At 40.7% G+C, this 17786-nt stretch overlaps 1 protein-coding gene across 3 annotated transcripts in view; it reads right to left on the reverse strand.

Moving 5' to 3' along the window:
* LOC131693271 (diuretic hormone receptor-like) overlaps window positions 1–17786 on the reverse strand; it is a 171199-nt gene that overhangs the window by 77560 nt on the left and 75853 nt on the right. Inside the window, exon 10 of one of the 3 annotated variants that reach the window (XR_009306191.1) lies at window positions 6770–6855. The exons of the other annotated variants lie outside the window; for them this stretch is intronic. The gene's annotated coding sequence lies outside the window, so the exon portion shown is untranslated. The remainder of the gene's footprint in view (window positions 1–6769; window positions 6856–17786) is intronic. 3 annotated transcript variants of the gene reach the window in all.

Below are 17786 nucleotides of genomic sequence, written 5' to 3' on the forward strand. Positions count from 1 at the left end.
GGGAGTTGAATAATTTGGGGAAATGAATAATTAATAACATAGGATAATTGGGAATAGGTACTAAATGACACTAACGTCGAAGTTCGCACTAAATCGTATTCAAAGTTGGCAGCAGATGAATTCCACGAAGATCCGTCCGAAAATCTTTAAAATTGTGACCGACCATTCTAGATTCCTATGAAACTTTACACGTTTCACCGGCATAAAAGACGAAACATTTTCCACAATCAGTAAGCTTATTTTGACTCAAGAGAAATTTTGTAAAAGGACATAGACATTTCTATCTGCATTAATTTCAATTTTTTTTGATCGATTACTGCTTTTTATACAGCAAAACATTCTGAGAACGAGTTGCAAAGAATTAATATTTCTGTATGAAAAAAATGCACACTGAAAAAAATGTTGTGAAATTTTCCACAAAAACAAAAAAAATTGTTAAAAATTTAAATAGCAAAAAACCAATTTTTTCTAATTTTTTATATTTTATTAACAAAAATAAGGGAATAGAAATATTTTTAAATGTGATTGTGTGATGGAGAACTAATCGGTAAAAAAGTTTTTCTAGCAATAACTTTTTACATGTTTTTAAATTCCATACTGAATGACATACAAAACTGTAATTTTATTACAGAATGTAATTCTAAGCATTGTTTTAAATGAATATGCTTTTTACAAAAATCTTCCAAAGTGCGAGAGTTTTCGAGATATTTGGAATTTTTTCTCATAAATATAGTTAATTCGTTTGATTATGTCTTTTTTAAAAGTTATTCGCGTTACCCCATCATAAAATGTCAACAACCTAATGTTTATTGTTTTAAAGATTTAAAAGAAACTTTTTCAGCATATTTGGATCATGGAGAAGCTTTCAATAAAAAAGTTTTCCTAGCAACAATTTTTGACATATTTGTATAATTCATACTTTTTGCAGTAAAAATATAATTTTCTTTTTGAATATGATTCTAAACGCTATTTTAAATCAAAATGCTAATAAAAAAATTTAAAAATGTAGTAGTTCTCCAGATATTTTAAATTTTGTTTTAACAACACAATTATTTTATTTTATTACGACCTTTTCAGAAGTTGTTCGCGTTTCTCCATTAACAAAAATAGGTTTTTCAACAGGCCCATAATATTTTCTGTAACTTTCTCTTTGACATTTGAGCATTTTGATTCAAATGGCGTTTAGTTTTATTCAAAAAGAAAATTGTATTTTTTACCGCAAATAGTTTAAATTTCAAAAATATGTCAAAACTTTTTTATTGAAAGCTTCTCCATGATCCAAATATGCTGAAAAAGTTTCTTTTAAGTCTTTAAAACAATAAACATTAGATTTTTGACATTTTATAATGGGGTAACGCAAATAACTTTTAAAAAGAGCATAATCACACGAATAAACTATTTTGGTGGGATAAAAATACAAATATTTAGAAAACTATCGCATTTCGGAAGATTTTCGTTCAAAGCATTTTAATTTAAAACGATACTTAGAATTATATTCTGTAGTAAAATTACAGTTTTGTATGTCATTTAGTATGGAATTTAAAAACATGTATAAAATTTTTCCATCATACAATCACATTCAAAATATTTCTTTTCTCTTTAGGTTTTTGTTGACAAAATATAAAAAATTAAAAAAATGTTTTTTTTTTGCATTTTAAAGTTTTAACAAAATTGTTTGTTTTTGTTAAAAATGATACAACATTTTTTACAGTGTATATTTTTTTCGAACGGAAATGTTCATTTCCTGTAACTCGCTTTCAGAATATTTTGCTGTATAAAAGACAGAAATCGATCAAAAAATTTAGAAATATCTACGCCCTTTGAAATTGTCAGAGAAAACCATGGAATCGAATCGACGACGGTCATATTTTGAGGTCGGCCGGTTTCTCATGGAATCCCTCAGCACCCTCTCAGATTTTAACGAAACTTTCTGTACATAAAGACTTGGTCACAAAAAGCCACTTTGCATACTTTGTTTTTCCAAAAATGATCTAGACTGTCTTTTGAAAAGGGTAAAACTTTTTTACCAGAGCCATTTTTACAAAATTAGTCAAATTTTTTAATAAAAATATTGAAAAAATTCTTCATCGACTCCTACACTAAAAAAAATCGATTTAAAAATTTAAAGTCGATATACAAAAATACTCCATCTTTGATTTGGAAGAAATTTTGTTCCAAGATAGGTAATTATATCCCTGCCTACCATCAAACATTCAAGTTAGGCACTTTCAAGGAACAAAAGTTATTTGAAAAGAACTTTTCCTTGTCCAAACGGAATTTTTTTCAGTGTATTTTTATTCAGGGTCCATAGCCCGGAGACCAGAACTCAGAATCCCGAGGAGAGAACCCAGATTCCAGATTTCATAGCCCAGAGTCTCGAGGAGAGAGACCAGAATCGCATTCTGCAGTCGCGAGTCCTTAACCCAAAATACTGAGACGAGTCTAGAGTCCAGAATCTAGAATTCAGTGTCGAGAATGCAGAGTCCAGATTCCATAGTGCAGCGATCAGAGCCCAGAGTTCCGAAGACAGAGTTCAAAGTTCAGAATCCAGAGTTCAGAGTGTAGAGTTCAGAGTCCAGACCAGAGTCCAAAACCTAGACTCAAGAGCCCAGAGACCAGGAACCACAGTCTAGAGTTCTTATCTCATAATACTGAGCCCAGAGTCCTCAGCATATAATCCAGAGCCCTGAGCCCAAAGTCCAGAACCCCTAACCCAAAATAGTGAGACCCGAGTTTAGAGTCCTGATTCCAGAGCTCAGAGTCCAGAATCTAGAGTTCAGATTCGATAATCCAGAGTTTAGAGTTTAGCCCAGCGACCGGAACCCAGAGTCCCGAGGAGAGAGCCCAGAGTCCGGAGTCCAGAATCCAGAGTCCTGAGTGCAGAATGTATAGTCTAGAGTTTAAAGTCCAGAGTCCAAAGTTCAGAATCAAGACCAGGAGCCCATAGGTCAGAGACCACAGTCTACAGTCCAGAGTCCACAGCACAGAATTTCGAGGCAAGAGCTCAGAATCCATAGTTAAGAATACAGAGTCCAGAGCCCAGACTCCTCAACCCAAATTTCTGTGGCCAGACTCCAGAGCTCTGATACCAGAATCCAGAGCACGCAGTACTTAACCCAAAATACTGAGGCAAGAGTTCAAACTCAAAATACTGACCCCAATGCCCCGAGTTCAGAGCCCAGAGTCCAGAGACAAGAGTCCTCAACCCAAAATACTGAGTCAAGTGTCCCGAGTTCAGAACCCAGAGTCCAGAGCCCATAGTCCAGAGACCAGAATCCAGAGACCAGAATCCAGAGACCAGAGTTCTCAACCTAAAAAATTGAGCCCAGTGTCCCGAGGTCAGATCCCAGAGTACTGTACCCAGAGACCAGAATTCAAAGTCCAGAGTCCAAAGATCAGAGTCTTTAACCCAAAATATTGAGCCCAGTGTCCCGAGTTCAGAGCCCAGAGTCCAGAGCCCAGAATCCAGAGTCCAGAGACAAGAGTCCTCAACCTAAAGTACTGAGCCCAGTGTCCCTAGTTCAGAGCCCAGAGTCCAGAGCCCAGAGCCCAGGATCCAGAGTACAAAGTCTATAGTCCTCAACCCAAAACACTGAGCCCAGTGCCCCGAGTTCAGCGCCCAGAGTCCAAAGCCCAAAGTCCAGAACCCAGAGTCCAGAGACCAGAGTCCTCAACCCAAAATACTGAACCAAGTGTCCCGAGTTCAGAGCCCAGAGTCCAGAGCGCAGAGCCCAGAGACCAGAATCCAGAGTCCAGAGACCAGAATCCTCAACCCAAAACACTGAGCCCAGTGTCCCGAGTTCAGAGCCCAAAGTCCAGAGCCAAGAGCCCAGAATCCAGAGTCCAGAGTCCAGAGTCCAGAGTCCAGAGTCCAGAGACCAGAGTCCTGAACCCAAAATACTGAGCCCAGTGCCCGAGTTCAGAGCCCTGAGTCCAGAACCCAGAACCCATAGTCCAGAATCCAGAGACCAGAGTCCTTAACTCAAAATACTGAGCCAAGTGTCCCGAGTTCAGAGCCCAGAGTCCAGAGCCCAGAATCCAGAGTCCAGAGACCTTAGTCCTCAACCTAAAATACTGAGTCCAATGTCCCTAGTTCAGAGCCCAGAGTCCAGAGCTCAGAGCCCAGAATCTAGAGTACAGAGACCAGAGTCCTCAACCCAAAATAATGAGCCTAGTGTCCCGAGTTCAGAGCCCAGGGTCTAGGGCCCAGAGTTCAGAACACAGAGCCCAGAGACCAAAATACTGAGCCCAGTGCCAGAGTTCAGAGCACAGAGTCCAAAGGCCGGAGTCCAGAACCCAGAGTCCAGAGCCCAGAGTCCAGAGTCCTCAACTCAAAATACTGAGCCAAGTGTCCCGAGTTCAGAACCCAGAGTCCAGAGCCCAGAGTCCAGCGACCAGAGTCCAGAGCTCAGAATCCAGAGACCAGAGTCCTCAACCCAAAATACTGAGCCCAGTGTCCCGAGTTCAGAGCCCAGAGCCCAGAGACCAGAGTCCTCAACCCAAAATACTGAGCCCAGTGCCCGAGTTCAGAGCCCTGAGTCCAAAACCCAGAGTCCAGAACCCAGAACCCATAGTCCAGAATCCAGAGACCAGAGTCCTTAACTCAAAATACTGAGCCAAGTGTCCCGAGTTCAGAGCCCAGAGTCCAAAGCCCAGAGTCCAGAACCCAGAAACCAGAGTCCAGAATCCAGAGACCAGAGTCCTTAACCCAAAATACTGAGCCAAGTGTCCCGAGTTCAGAGCCCAGAGCCCAGAATCCTGAGTCCAGAGACCTTAGTCCTCAACCTAAAATACTGAGTCCAATGTCCCTAGTTCAGAGCCCAGAGTCCAGAGCTCAGAGCCCAGAATCTAGAGTACAGAGACCAGAGTCCTCAACCTAAAATACTGAGCGCAGTGCCCCGAGCTCAGCGTCTAGAGCCCAGAGTCCAGAGCCCAGAGTCCAGAGCACAGAGTTCAGAGCACAGAGACCCGAGTGCAGAGCCTAAAGTTCAGAGTCTAGAGTTCAGATTTCAGAGTGAAAAATTAAGACCCCAGATTCCAGAGTCAAGAATTAAGAACCCCAGATACCAGAGCCCATTGTTCAGAGTCCAGAGTGCATAGTACAGAAATTCGAGACCAGTGCCAAGAGTCCATCACCCAGCGATGAGGGTGAAGAGACCAGAATCTAAAGTTCAGTGTTCATAGTTCAGAGACCAGAACCCAGAAACCAGAGTCCCGAGGGGAGAGCTAAGAGTCTAGAATCCAGAGTCCCGAGTGTAGATTCCAGATTTCAGAATCCCGACTTCAGAGTCTAGAGTTCGGATCCCAGAGTCGAGAATCAAGACCCCAGATACCATCGTTCAGAGCCCAGAATCCATAGCACAGAATATCGAGGCCAGTACCGGGTGTCCAGAATCCAGCGTGAAGAGTGCAGATTCCAGAGTTCACACTCTACAATCTTGAATGACTGGGTATTTTCGGAATCGTCTTGACGAGTAGGTGCCAGAAATTTATGTCTGACGCCATGTTGAAATCGAAGATGGCGACTTCCGGACGTAAATTATTACGATTGCACTTCGGATTGTTTATCTTTGCACAGCACTTGATACTGTTTAACTTTGATTTATACAATTGATCCATAATGATAATTTTAGTAGAACTGCCCTTCAAAACTGTTATTACTAGACTTCTTTATAGTACTGTTATTTGGTAAAATGAGTATTGATGCAGGTAAGGGACAGGTAACCAGGGAAATATGCCAAACGAATACCACATTCGTTACTGATACTTTTAGCATATATCAGGCAACTAGCAGTTGGGAAATTGGATTCTGAGATGAATATGACTTTCATTGGATTAGTTTTCGATCAAAATACACTGAAAAAAATTCAGTTTGGGCAAGGAAGTTTTTTTCAAATAACTTTTTGCCCTTGAAAGTGCTCAAGTTGAATTTTTGACGGTAGGTAGGGAACATAGTTACCTATCTTGGAACAAAATTTCATCCAAATCAAAGATGTTTTTTTGTAAATCTACTTTAAATTTTTAAAATCGATTTTTTCAGTGTAGGAATGGATGAAGAATTTAAATTTTTATTCAAAAAGTTGTATAATTTTGTGAAAATCACTCCTACAATATTTTTTATAGGATTTGTCATTTTTAGACGATAGCCATTTGAAAAAATTGGTAAAAAAAAGTTAAATCTACTTTAAATTTTTAAAGTCGAGTGTAGGAGTCGATGAAGAATTTACATTTTTATTCAAGAATTTAACTAATTTTGTGAAAATCACTGCTACAAAAATTTTTTTTTGTAGGATTTGTCATTTTTAGACGATAGCCATTTGAAAAAAAAAATGGTAAAAAAGTTTGACCTTTTTCAAAAGACAGTCTAGATCATTTTTGGAAAAACAAAGTATGCAAAGTGACTTTTTATGACAAAGTTCTCTTCTACAGAAAGTTTCATTAAAATCTGAGAGGGTGCTGCCAACATTTGTTCTAGTTGTCGCGAAATTTGTCAACAAATTAAGTCAAGCACATCTACAACACCTCACCAACAAGTTGGAATTCAAAGGTCAGAGATAGGCTATTTAATCTAGAGCATTCGGTAGTCTCGCAAATATATTGGACCAATGCAGTTGAACAAATTCCGACATTTCGTCACATGCGAGTACTTTCACACAAAATAGCCTAAAAAGTGCATAGTTATCACTACAGAGAAGCGTGTTCAAACGACAGATAGCTGACAAGTGTTTCGAACTTTCCAATATACGGAAACCATTGAATTTGGACTTACCGCATGCTCTAGGAAACCCCTAAACCGTACACTCAACGGTAGAGGTACAGGTTAGAAAACCGTCTTGATTATCACAACTCAAGCACCTGCAAAAATAATAAACATGAAAGAATAGGTTTGAATTCGGAACGAAGAAGTTAACGAGAAATCAGAAATTAATCATCTGTCAAAAGATACAGAAAATGCGGATAAATGAAAAGCTAATTAGCTTTGACCAATTTGAGAAGAAAACATCAACAGAGAAAAAGAGAACAACGAAAAACGCAATTATTAGTACACGCCCAAAAGATTAAATGGGACGAGAGTCAAGCTTTGAAGATTTGGTCATTGTCGAATCCGATTTTTTCAACACTTCACTACTATCCCGTCTCTTCGTACGCATTTCGTTGGGCGAAAAAAAAATCCTGCTCCTTAGTACTGTCGCCGCTTTATCGAAGAAGTGAAGTGTTCCGTAATGATCAGTGTTATTTACGACCAGATTCTTAGCTGAAGTAGTAACGGCTCGGGAAAAAGAATTGTGCACTGTGGAAAAGCGTTCAGATCGGTTGGATAACAGTGCTGTAAATTATCGAGCTTATATACGCCACTAGTGTTTTGCGGTAGGTACATAGGGTGGTTCGTTACTCACACGAATGTGTATGTATTAACGGAACCTAGCGTTCAGTATTGTAGGGACGCAATAAATTAACACGAAATTAAAGGATAGTAGTCTGAGCTGCATTTGCTCTACCTCCTGATATACGGAAACTTTTTGCCTTTCTCATATAGAAAGGTTATGCAATCGGTCAGAATATCGAATTTTTAACCGAGACCCACAGGACTGAATCTCTAATGGTAGACTCAGTTCGTCGAGATCGGAAAATGTCTATATGTGTGTGGGCGTGTGTGTATGTATGTATGTATGTGTCCATTTGTCAAATAATCTCACCAATTTTTCTCAGAGGTGGTTGGACCGATTTGCGCAAACTTAGTCTCAAATGAAAGGTAGATCGGTTCCCATCGGTCGCTACTGATTGTTTTATTGATCCAACTTCCGGTTCCGGAGTTACGGGTTGAAGAGTACGATCACACAGCATATTCCCATACAAACTGGTACCACCATGATATCCAAATGATGCAATACATATCAAACATTACTTGAATTTGCGTGTTTAGATCATTAATGACCCATGGAAGTCGCTTTGATCACATTGGCCTCCTATGACGGTGTCTTGATGCCCCCGGGGAACTTTTCAAGTCCCTAAGATAATGTCATACATATTTCTCAGCGAAATCTGTACCGATTTTTACAAACTTGGTCTCAAGGCCAGCCTGTACGTGCTACAGTTAACCACGAAACAAATGTACCGTAAACCGGGGTGACATTGATCACTTTTCGAAGTAATCATTACATATTTTTAGACGCAACACATTTTTTTCAAGTTTAATATTTTTAAACCATGTACTGATGTATGGAGAACATGATTGTATGGTTTTACCTAAAATTGTCCGCTTACAGCTATTTTTTCCAAAAATGATTTCAAGTTGAAGTCCGTTTTCGAATTCCGGGGTGACTTTGATAACCTGCATGGTCTCCCACATTAAGTTATCGTTGTCAATGCTTTTCATTCAAATGTTTGTTTAAACTGATTCTGGAAAGAAATTCATTGTTAAATGGATGTTAATTGGTATAATACAAAGTATTTCAATGTACTGTATAATTCGAGTAACCAAAATTCGTGTAATTCGTGTACAACTAAAATAAAAGATTCTGAAAACCTTTAAAACTGCTAAAATTGTTTTATTTCAATGCTTTATCGATGTACAAAAAGTTTCATCCATTCTAATACGTTGGAATATTGAACAATAAAAAAATGTTGCGAATTTTAGCTTAAAATAATTTGAAATAATTGCCAACTAGTTTTACAAAAAATGTATTTAAAATAAACGAACTCTTAAAACTAAAGTTGGCACATCCCAATCTAAAGGAAAATAAAAACTCGCTTGTAATTTATTACTTTTGCTCAAATCTGAGATTTATTTGTTTTATAAAAAATAGGCACTTTACGAAGCTTCGTAAAAATAAGGTAAAGCCAAATTTCGGTTTTTTGTAGTTTTTGTACCCAAAAACCGAACAATATACTCAAAAAGTATAACAAATCAGTATTTCATAAGTTTAGAGTAAAAATCAGTTCAAATTGAAATGATTCGGTAAATTATTCTAGTTTAATAAGCGATCTAGGAAAAAAAGTTTCGAGTGATCAAAGTCACCCTGCTGATCAAAGTCATCCCGGTTTACGGTAGTTGACCTCAGTGACCTGTCCGTTACGTCTATTTCTCCTGAAGCACCACCGTCAAAGTTCTGGCCTTCGTTTTCACCCTATGATCATCGACAGTGACGTCCAGAAAATCCTTTTTCGTTGTTTGAATCTTGAAGGTACCACTGACATCGTGGGTTTAGTGCCAAAGGGTATAGACACGACAAATTTGTCCTTCGTGTCGTTTAAGATTGGACTTCATCCAGTACTGAAACAGACAGCACTTACTTTGTTTACTTGGGCCAAGGGCCTGCTGCTTCGAGTATTTATCGACATGTCAATAAAACCCAATCGTGGACAAAACCGACTCCAAACTCCAAGCGAACGTAATCATTCTGAGAATTTGAAGAGCCCATTAGTGATTAGGTAGCTGATGGGAAATAGTACACGTTACATCGTCGTCTTCCGAATTCCTTTCTTGCACAACTTGCCACTGTTACGAAGAAGCATTGTTCCACCGTAATCGCCGAGACTGCACAAACAAATTCACGCTGCGCTGCGCTGCCATCACCGGGACGCCTGTTATACCGCACACTCTGATCCGTTCGGAGGTCGTGAGGGGGTCTTCCCAACTTCCTTCTCAGGCGAGTATTTTTGCTTTGATCTGCTTCCTGAAAACCTTCTGGTTTCCAGCTTGCCATCGGGTACATCACGTCTTTGCAACATGTCGGGACGCTTGGCACGTGGCACCGATGGTTTGCGGTTGTATTACCAAAACGTCGGAGGGCTAAGGATGAAAATCGAGGACTTGTATTTGGCAGTTCCATCTAGACTTCATAGAGCGCGCTTCTTCTCAGGCAGATGCAAACGATGTGATGATAGTCCTTGGCGATTTTAACCAACCAGGACTCATGTGAATTTCTTCTGTACGTGAGTATGCTTACCCTAACCCGTTATCCTCGACAACAAATTCTGCCATCCGCTTACTTCTGGACGGAATGGTAACGGACTAAGTCAAGTAAACACGATTTCCAACCATCAATCTCGTTTTCTTGACCTTGTTTTCGTCAATGAGAATGTTTTGCCTGAGTGTTCTATGAGTGAAGCTTCCAGTGTGATCGTTACTTTGGATAACTAACTTTGGATCCCGCTTTAGAAATATCCATTTCCACCTTTAGTTTACCAATATCTGAAGAAGCTTTAGCTGTGAATCGTCATAATTTTCGCAAAACTTATCTAGTAGCTCTACGCCGCTCACTATTGCTGATTGACTGGAGTGTACTACTTGATCAAGTGGATGTAGATGCTGCGGTTGATCTCTATAATCGATTACTCCTTGACTGTGTTGAAAAATCTGTTCCAAATTATCAACCAAGCCGGGAAGCCCCCCTGGTCGAACGGAATGCTTCGGAATCTGAAACGCATCCGAGCCAAAGCTCTACGTGCGTACACAAATCGACGATGCCCTATTCTCAAACGCTTTTTCGCAATGCTGTACAAAGGATATGTGAACCGCATTCAGCAAAACTTACGACGAAATCTGAAGGGCTTCTGGACTTTTGTTAGTACGAAGAGAAAGGAAACGGTTCTTCCGTCTAGGATGGTCTACAATGGCGAAGTAACGACGGCGACAAAGTCCTCCCTATTTGCCAGCTACTTCTCGAGTGTCTTCACGACTGATGCGCCAACTGCCATCGAGCTCGACAACGCGTCCCGCGATTTTCTCGTTGGTGCAGTGGATATGGATGTATTCACCATTTCACAAGAATCGGTTCTCTCTGCAATACAAAAAACTAAAACGTCTTATGCTCCAGGACTAAGTGCTATGCCTTCAGTTGTTCTGAAAAAAATTTCCGATATTTTAGTGTCACTTCAGCAGCAAAAAATTCCCGATGATTGGAAGTGTTCAGACATGTTTCCGGTACACAAGAAAGGTGACGAAAGCAACATCGAGAACTACCGGGGAATCACTTCGCTGAGAGTCGAGTCAAAAAATTTCGAATCGCTTATCAACGAGGTGCTGTTCTCTGCTAGTAAACATAAATAAGCACTTGTTAGCACAGATTCTTTCCCGGTCGATCGGCGGAGATGAACCTGGCCTCCTTCATATTCTTCTGTACAGAACAAATGTCCAAACAACTGCAGGTGGACACGATCTACACAAAGGCTTAAGACTGCTTTCGACACTGTTAACCATGAGATACTGCTAACGAAGCTTAATAAACTTGGATCCACTGCCCGATTTTGCCGTTGTCCAGCGCAGCGCTAGCCTCGCGGTACGCAAGTTGCATGGATTAAAAGTTGGCATTGAACGTCTTAATGCACCACCTAATGGTGGTTTAAACCTTGGTAGGGTCGAGGCACCAGTAGGCTTTGCCAAAACCAAAATATCAGCCATGCACTCGTACAACCAATGTCGGTTTTTTATAAGTTTCTTTACGATGATGAAATTAAAAAAAAACTATATTCCAGGTGAAAATGAATATTTTTCATCATCAAAATTTCATAACGAACTAAGTTTTTCCAGCAGAACCAAATAATGGCAAGGGATCTAGGGGCTCCAACTAAATAATCAATACCGGCGTCGGCCAGGCGTTTCTTCCTTTTATAACTTTGTATGGCGCATATTTTTGTTGAAGTCAAAGTGTTTGACAAACATAATTATTAATATTTCTAAAGAAATAACGCTCATACAGTTTTTCTACCAAAAAACTAAGAGAACTCAGATCTTTCCTATAAATTTAGGAGCATAAAAATCAATTTACAGTGCTGAAGACTCGAAGAAAACCATTTTTTTTTCGTGAAAATCGCTTGCATTTGTCCAAACTTTGACAAAAATGTGCACCAGATAAAGTTCCTAAAGTATCTAGAAGAAAGCATTTGCGAGAAATGTACACATAAAAAGATAATAAACGAAAACCAAATTTTCAAGCGCCACTCTACCACATATGTTTGATAAATTTCACACAGCAACGGAGGTAACGAGCTAATTTATTCAGCAAAGTTGCTTCAATTTGTTTGTTTCGTAACTTTGTAGAACATTGTTTAGACTAATTTCACATTTATAAAAATTGGATATACGCAAAAGGCCACTCTAATTTAACAACTATGGAAAAAATTGGCAAAAAATTATAAGAAAGTTTTCCGAGGATACCTCATATCTAAAACTAATAGTTTGTGACGTGGTCAACAGAAATAATCGCAAAGGTTCCAAACTTCCAATATCAACTGTAAATACCGCGCTTAAACGGAAAATACTAATGTTGGAACGTGCACATCAAAATAACCCTAAAAATGGAAAAAAAACGATTGCAAGTATTCTGGGATCTCCGTTTGTGGTTTTGGCCAAACGTGCCAAAATAATCTGGTTTTCACTCGTTCTGTGACTTTCGGACCGATTCGTTTATCTTTTCAGTCTGTGCAGTGTAACGTACAAAAGAATAGTGCTAATCGGCTGTCAAGGTTATCTTGCGAATTCTCCGCCTCGTCGAGGTTTCAGTATTTTTTCCCTTCTTTTGTGTTTCTGTTTCTGAGTTTATCGTTTTCCGGCCGTCGGTGACCAGTTTTTCTAATAAGCCGTCTGGATACCGTTACATACACAAGTTAAGCATTATTTTACGTTTCTCCTTCTTGGTTCTCCTACTAACGTGCACTGGGCAATAGCCCCGTGCAGTAGTTCATCTCAAGGTGAGATGGATGTCGAAACAAAATCGGCTCCCCGGCTCAAGGTTTATCGATGCTCGGCCACCGGACCTTCTTGCGGACCAAAGACAAAAGGTGTTTGAATCTATTGCAAATTTCTCGAGCTCTGACGGAATGATTTTCGGCCGTGAAAGACATATCGAAAATTCGGCCTGATAAGCTTCGGGTGAAGGTAAATAGTTTAAGCCAAGCAAATGATATTGCTGGCTACGGGCCCTGTACGAAGGAGTACAGGGTGTATATTCCAGCTAACAGGGTTGAAATCAGCGGGGTAGTCTCCGATTCGAGTCTGAATTGCGAGGACATGCTGAAATATAGGACTGGCTGTTTCAAAGACCCCATGCTTAAGCCAGTGAAGATACTGGAGTGTAAGCGTTTGCAATCAGCACCAGTCGCAGCCGACGGGAAGAAAATATACACGCTGCGGGTCATGAGCTGTACTAACTGAAAACAATTGGGACAAGCAGCCTCCCATTGCACAGTGGAGGAAATCCAACCAAAAAGGCAATTAATTGGAAGCCGCTGAAAAAGTATCACAATATACACACCAAAACCGGATCTTCAAAGCCCCATATCTCTGGGCACAAGTGCGTGCGGTTAACAAATTTGATTGCATCTTGATCGCTAGAGTTTTCCGCAACTTTGGGGGTGAACAAATTTGAGTGCATTTTATTTCCTAAAAAAATCCGCAGCTTTTGGTGTATATATTGTCATACTTTTTGAGCGGCTTCCAATTGCGTTTTTTGTCGGATTTCTTCCACTGTGCATTGTAGCAATAAGGCTCGTTGTGAGAAATGCGGTGGGAATCATGTGGATGATTCCTGTGGAAGGGATGTCGAAAAGTGTCTCTACTATGGCGGAAACCCACATGATCTCCCTTCATGTCCCGCGTACAAACAGCGCGAGGAGAATCTTAAGCGTTCCCTCCAGGGACGCTCTAGGCGATCTTTTGCAGAAATGCTTAAGATAGCTACGCCACCTGTCTCTACGAACATCTATACCAGCTTGTCTACTGACGAAAACGACTGTGATGGACCCCAGGAGAGAACATCATCAGCTGTGCCTAGAAGCAATAGGAAAAGGAGGAACATTTCCTCTTCCAAGCTTCGTCGTAAAGGCCAGAAGGTGTCTCTTCATGGCCCCCCTAAAATAACTACTCAAGGAAGTACTGGTATCAGAATCAGAAACCTGAGCTCAAAAAAGGAGTTCCCAGCACTTCCAGGAACATCAAAAACCCCAAGTGTTTCCATATATCAGCCAGAGAAAGAAAGCAGCGCTGGCTAATAAATTTCTCTGACATTTTTGGCCGTATTTTTGCAGCACTAAATATTTCTGACCCACTTAAAAGCATCTTGATAAACTTTCTCCCCGCAGTAAAATTGTATCCTTCGATGACTAATTCATCGAACGAGGTCAATGATTTAATCACTGTTCAACAGTGGAATTGCAGAAGCATTATCCCGAAAATAGATTTCTTTAAAATCCTACTAAATAACTTGAAATGCGATGCATTTGCACTATGCGGGACATGGCTTACTTCAGAAATAGACCTACACTCCTATGATTTTAACATTATTCGCTTGGATCGAGAAGACTCTTACGGAGGAGTACTTTTGGGGATCAAAAAGTGCTATTTTTTCAATCGAATCGTCCTCCCCTCGACACCAGGCTTTGGAGTTGTTGCTAGCCCAACCAGAATTAACCTTTGCATTGCTATCACCTACATCCCCCCCATAGAGCCTCAGTTAGCTACCGATGGTTTTACGATATTGCGGAACTCCTCCCCGCACCGAGGCTAGTTTTAGATGACTTCAACTCCCACGGTACGGCATGGGGTTGCCTTCATGACGATAATCGAGCTACCTCAATTCATGAGCTTTGCGACCATTTCAATGTGACCATTTTGGATACGGGTGAACTGACACGGATTCCTGCTTCTTCAGCGCGTCCGAGCGCCTTAGACCTGCCCCTCTGCTCGACGTCGCTGCGGTTAGATTGCATGTGGAAGGTAGTCTCTGATCCCCACGGCAGCGACCATCTGCCAATCGTAATTAATATTGCCAACGGTTCTGGGCCGCCGACTACAATCGAAGTTTCGTGTGACCTTCCACGAAATATTGATTGGAATACATAATATATACTCCTCCACGATATCCGGAAAAGTAGAATCGACACTAGAGCTTCCTCCGGAGGAAGACTACGGGTTCCTGGCAAGCTCAGACTGAACGCATACCAGACGCGAACTCTCGCTGGCGTCTTCCAAATCCATGGTGGGACCAAGAGTGCTCAGATGTATACACGGAGAAGGCCACCGCGTATAATACCTTCCGGACGACTGGCTACCTGCGCCAGCTATCGACAGTACGCGGGGTTAGAAACGTTAATGAAGAGTTTGATGAAGGCCAAAAACGTAGCTACTGGCGCCGGTTCGTCGACGGGCTAACGAGAGAAACATCGATGAGCATTCTTTGAGGCCCGGCCCGGTGTTTGCGAAACCGAAACAGTACTAAAGCGAGTGATGAATATTCAAACCGTTAGATATTCGATACTGCCAAGAAGGTTTGTCCGGAATCCGCCACGGTACAGAAGATCTACCGCACCGCGTCCCCTCACGATAACGCGAACGAAACACCGTTTTCGGTAGTGGAGTTCTTACTTGTTCTCTTGAGGTTCAAAGAACTTTCTGTGAGTGTCTATGAGAACTGAACGCTTGATAGTATATGTTGGAAAAAATGTGTTCAGCTTTGCCCCCGGATTATCCATTAACAACACCTTTTCAAAACACTAAAAGAAAAAAAAAATCAGTCGATTTATTAGATCATCACGATTCAAATCATGCAAAATAGCTGCTGGAATAACTATCGGCTCAGATGAATGGTGCTTTTGAAAAAGTGGCTGTGATTTTTTACCACACTACCACAACGTGCTGGGGTACGCAACACAACTGCGCAAAGAAAAAATCAAGGTGCTTAGAGTTTTAACGGTATTCGTCTTTGGCAGTAACTAGGTGAGGAGTGAGGTAAGCATGCAGCAAGCTGCATGGAAGACAAACTTTGTTTACATGCGAACAACTTTGTTTACATACTGAAATCCAAGCAAACACGCATGGAGATGTAGTAAACAATGTTGTCAGCTGTCCTTTCCAGCACCAACATGGCTGATCGGCGATTTCAAGGATCGTATCACCTGAGAATAAATGCTCCTTAGAGAAAAAAAACCACAGCCACTTTTTCAAAAGCACCATTCATCCAAGCCGATAGTTTTTCCAGCAGCTATTGTGCATGATTTGAATCGTGATGATCTAATAAATCGACTGATTTTCATCTTTTAGAGTTTTGAAAAGGTTTTATATGGATAATCCGGTGGCAAAGCTGAACACATTTTTTCCTACGCACACTACCAAGCGCTCAATTTTAACACATGCTCAAAAAAAGGTAACTTGAGCCTTAACATGTAACAATAAAGCCCCAGATCAAGACAAAATTAAATTCAACTTGCTGAAGAATCTGCCGGACTCTGCCGAGAGCCGGGGAAAAACAGGGGTATCATTGCCCCTCATGACCGGAGGCAAGTGAAAGTCATCGCCATCCAGAAACCAGGAAAACCTGCCTCCGACCACAACTCGTATCGACCGATTGAAATGCTGTCCTATGTATTTGTATTTTGGATATCAAGGGGGCCTTTGATTCAGTTTCTATCAAAATTCTTTCTGCAAAGTTACACCATTCACATTGGGTATCTGAAAGAGAAGTGCCAACAAAGCATCAATTCTCTCCGGAATGCCAACCCAAAGCACGATATTGCTGGTGAGGAGTACGGGTGTTTTCGCTTTCGCTTCGGTGCGTTTTATCAAACTGGAGTCAGCCACAGCTCAATAGACGCTCTTCGCTGTTACCCAGAAAGCAAATTCCGTAGTTTCTGGAGAAGTACACTCTTCTGTCTGTACTGTGTACCATCGATAGTTTGATGCGACCTCAAGATGACACGAAGTATCTCTGTCGAATAAGTTAACAAACACGGGACCTACAGTACAAAAATCAAACGCGCAACTCGGTGTGTTGCCGATCTGCATCCGAGCCGTACTACGAAATTGTCTGGAGGAACCGCTGGCGGTTCGAGGAAGATTACGCGGCGCCGCAATTCATGATTCTCCCTGATGAAGCCCATCTGAGTCTGTAATCGATACCGTTGATCTCCCGTTTGCCCGAAACTGAAAGTCTTTATTTTTATACTGCCTGCCATCATTGTCCATCCTCACTCCCCTGTCTCTGATACCCTGATGTAGGAATTGCTCTCACCCTTCCTGAATATCTTCTCGAAGCTGTGTTTTTACAGATATGATGGCAGAAACTTAAAACTGTCGTTAAAAAAACCCAACCATATCACTACACTTAATTTTCATCAGCTTAATTAAAATCCCTTTTCTTGCGGGACATAACGCATGACTAAAACCACAAATAGTGTTTTCGTCCTTTGGAGCTAGCGTCAATCCGGCGCTAGCTTTGTCCTGTCACTAAGTTAGTGTCGGATCCTGATGAGACGAAGTCGAAATGCTAATTCCATAACTAATTTGGTAAATTTAGCTTTAAAATGCAAATCGTTTTACTCCGCCGTTGTGTATGTTGTTTAATTTGAAACACGTTTAAAACGGTGTTTTAAATACCGATACTCAGTCGATTCAGACATGACGTGGCGTGAATGTTAAATGGAAAAGAAGACCCACACAAACTGATGCTGGGGAGAGTTAGTTCTAGTTTTAACATTTTCGCTGTCAACATTATAAATTCAGAGTTGAACATATCAAACACATGTTCTTAGATCATTACATGACTCGAAATTATTTTTCCCTATCTATCGAACCTGTGTGTTTTGGCTAAATAATGTTTATATATTCAAAGCACAATTATAAACGTGTTTCAATTAAAGCAACAAAGGGAACGCCAGCGTATACTTAAAGTTCGAAGCAAATCCCACTTTGAAACTTCTATATAAAATACTACCAGTGTTTTTGGTTCGATGGCATTAAATTTAGGTTGACTACCAACAGTCGTCATTAACTTCGCAACTTTTTAAGAGCA

Source organism: Topomyia yanbarensis, chromosome 3 (genome assembly GCF_030247195.1).
Source record: "Topomyia yanbarensis strain Yona2022 chromosome 3, ASM3024719v1, whole genome shotgun sequence".
Taxonomy (NCBI): Eukaryota; Metazoa; Arthropoda; class Insecta; order Diptera; family Culicidae; genus Topomyia; species Topomyia yanbarensis.